Source organism: Propithecus coquereli, unplaced genomic scaffold, assembly GCF_000956105.1.
Source record: "Propithecus coquereli isolate 6110/MARCELLA unplaced genomic scaffold, Pcoq_1.0 Scaffold195, whole genome shotgun sequence".
NCBI classification, from domain to species: Eukaryota; Metazoa; Chordata; class Mammalia; order Primates; family Indriidae; genus Propithecus; species Propithecus coquereli.
The window spans coordinates 550,136-553,767 of record NW_012144411.1 but is presented as its reverse complement, the minus strand read 5'-3'; the positions used below and the strand labels follow the sequence as shown (position 1 = coordinate 553,767).

Genomic DNA, 3,632 nt, shown 5'->3' with positions numbered 1-3,632 from the left:
GTAAAAATTTTTAGGATAACTGGTATTGATTTGGGGAAATATAAAATTGGATTCCAAACCCTCAAAAATCATGAAGGGTCAGTGATTTTACCCTACTTGTAAATTAACATATTAGCCTGCTACAATTTGATGGATTATGATAGCAGGCATAAAATTCTTGGGTTAGAGATCAAGTACATTTTATTACTTGCTGCAATGGCAGTGGGCAGAGTGTCTTAATTTTTTATTCAGTTCCCCATTGCTCAGTTCACCCAGGTTTTCACAAAGAGGTCTAGAGACATGTTGCCAAAAGTGTGTTGCATTACAGAGAGGAATCCTTTTCTTAGGGGACTCAATTCTTATGTAATGGACAGTAAGCATGCTGGTCCTTTGCTTTAGAGAAAAGCATTCTCTTCATATTCCAAGACTGTTTACTATAGTAGAATTCTTGAATATCATCTGAAACAAACAAACAAAAAATTCAGTTATTGCTTTTCTTGCAAATAGGTGGATATGAAAGACCCATGGAGAATTGTCTCCCAACTTCCTCCCCAAGTCATTCACACACACAAAAATCAACTCCAGATGAATTGAAGATCAAAATATAAAGCCAAATGAGTAAGTCAATAAGATAATGAGTCAGTGATATTATAAATATTTTTGAAGAAAATAAAGCAAAAATGTTTTTGACCTTGTGGTAAGGAAGGTCTTTCGTAAAGAAAGAAAATATTGGTAAATGTAATTAAATAACGGTTTTAGAACTTTAGTGAGACGATGGGAATTTATCTTAGCAATGCTAAGAGGTTAGTAGTGAGTCTCTGGGCCAACTTTGATTCTGGTCTTTGCAGTAGCAATGATCACTTAGTGAAGAGTGTCTAGGATAATTGGCCAAGATGCCAAATATCCAAATCTTCAGTGGCAGCTCCAATCAGGACTTATCCCAGAAAATTGCTGACTGCCTGGGCCTGGAGTTAGGCAAAGTGGTGACTAAAATTCTGCAACCAGGAGACCTGTGTGGAAATTGGCAAAAGTGTACATGGAGAGGATGTCTACATTGTTCAGAGTGGTTGTGGCAAAATCAGTGACAACTTAATGGAGCTTTTGATCATGACTACTACTTGCAAAATTGTTTTAGCCAGCGGCGTTACTGCAATCATCGCATGCTTCCCTTATGCCCGGCAGGATAAGATGAGTAAAAGCTGGGCTCCAAGCTCAGACAAGCTTGTTATAAATATGCCAACTATAGAGGGTGCAAATCATGTTATCACCATGGACCTATGTGCTTCTCAAACTCACATCTTTTTTGATATCCCAGTGGACAATGTGTATGCAGAGCCAGTTGTCCTGAAGTGGATAAGGGTGAATATCTTTGAGTGGAGGAACTGCACTATTGCCTCACCTGATGCTGCTGGAGCTAACAGTGTGACCTCCATTGCAGAGCAGTTGACTGTGGACTTTGCCTCAGAGAACTCAAAATGGGGAATCTGTTTTTAACCTGTTCAGCCATGTCCCTTTATAATAAAATAACTCCTGAAGCTTTTTAAAAATAAAATCAACATTGCTTCTTATTTTTCCTTGGTATTTGATGGCAAAATCAGCAGAAGACCCAGCTTGCACCAGTGTAGCTTTCTACCTCCCACATCAGGTATATTAGAGTTTATCCTAATTGAGGAAAGATGGACTACGATTAACTGCTACAATTTCCTACCTATGTTGTCTCATTCTGGCTTTCTTATTTATTTTGTGATCTTTGCAGCTTTAACTCCAGTTCAGTTGTTGCAAGATTATAGACTATTGAGATGTTGTGTAGGGATGCTTGACAGCGATTGGGAAGCTCATACTACTTTGTATGTGGATGATTCAGGGTTTTCTTTGTTCAGAATAACTAGCAACAAAACTAACCTATGTGAGATAAGTTCTCCAAGATCTATGCTAAATTACAGCAAGAGCCCTGGGTAACCTCAAATCTAATAGGGTTGTTTGACTTTTTTTGTACTGATTTGCTTGAGTTCTTTGTAGATTCTGGTTATTAGTCCTTTATTGGATGTATAGCATGTGAATGTTTTCTCCCATGCTGCAGGTTGTCTGCTTGTTCTGTTGATTGTTTCCTTGGCTGTGCAGAGGCTTTTAATTTAATCAAGTCCCATTTATTTATTTTTGTTGCTGCTGTGATTGCCCTTGGGGTCTTCTTTATAAATTTTTCGATAGGCCAATATTTAGAGGAGCTTTTCCAACATATTCTTATAAAATTCTTATTATTCTAGAATTCTTTAAGTCTGTTATCTGTTTTGAATTAATTTTTGTGAATGGTGAGAGATATCGATCCTGTTTCAATCCTCGACATGTGGCTATCTAATTTTCCCAGCACCATTTATTGACTAGGGATTCTTTTCCCCATTGTATATTGTCTACTTTGTCAAAGATCAGATGGCAATATGTGTATGGTTTTATATCTGGGTTCTCTGTTGTGTTCCATTGGTCTATGTCTCAATATTGTGCCAGTACCATGCTGTTTTGGTTACTACAGCCTTATAGTATAGCTTAAAGTCTGGTAAAGTGATACCTTCAGATTTGTTCCTTTTGCTTAAGGTTGCTTTAAATATTTGGGCTCCTTTCTGGTTCCAAATGAATTATTTTTTCTAGATCTGCAAAAAATGTGTTGGTATTTTGATGGGAATTGCATTGAATCTGTACGTCACTTTGGGTAGTATGGACATTTTAATAATGTTGCTTCTGTCGATCCATGAACTTGATATGCTTTCCCATTTGTTTACATCATCTGCAATATCCTTCCTCAGTGATTCATAGTTCTTTTTGTAGAAATCTTTCACCTCCTTGGTTAAATATATTCCTAGGTATTTTATTTTCTTTGTAGCTATTGTGAAAGGTATTGAGTCTTTGATTTGATTATTGTCTTGAGTATTTTGGTATATAGGAATGCTACTATTTGTATACGTTGGTTTTTTAACCTGAGACTTTGCTGAATTTCTTTATCAATTCCAGGATTCTCTTGGTGTAATTATTGGGCTTTTCTAGATATAAGATCATATCATCAGCAAAAAGTGATAGTTTGATCTCCTCTTTTCCTATTCAGATACTCTTAATTTCCTTCTCTTTCATGATTGCTCTAGCTAGGACTTCCAGCACTATGTTGAATAGAAGTGATGACAGTGGGCATCCTTGACTTGTTCAAGTTCTGAGTGGGAATGCTTTCAACTTTTTCCTATTCACTATAATGTTGGCTGTGGGTTTGTTGTATATGGCTTTTACATATTGAGTTATGTTCCATCAATGCCTATTTTTCTAAGAGTTTTTATCATAAAAGCGTACTGAATTTTATCAAATACTTTTTTCTGCATCTATTAAGATAATCATATGATCTTTCTATCAAGCGAGTACCACCTTGATACCAAAGCCAGGAAAGGACGCAAAAACAAAAACTTTAGACCAATATCCCTTATGAATATAGATGGCAAAATCCTCAATAAAGTTATAGAAAACTGAATTCAGCAGTACATTAAAAAAAATAATAATAATCCACTATGACCAAGTGGGATTCATCTCAGGGATTCAAGGATGGTTCCACGTACATAAATTCATAAATGTCATTCAACACATAAACAGGTACTTACAGTGTTTTATAATTTTGGAAT

At 36.1% G+C, this 3,632-nt stretch overlaps 1 pseudogene; it reads left to right on the top strand.

Moving 5' to 3' along the window:
• Nucleotides 1-872: 872 nt before the first annotated feature.
• Nucleotides 873-1,473, top strand: LOC105809465 (annotated as a pseudogene).
• Nucleotides 1,474-3,632: the final 2,159 nt, after the last annotated feature.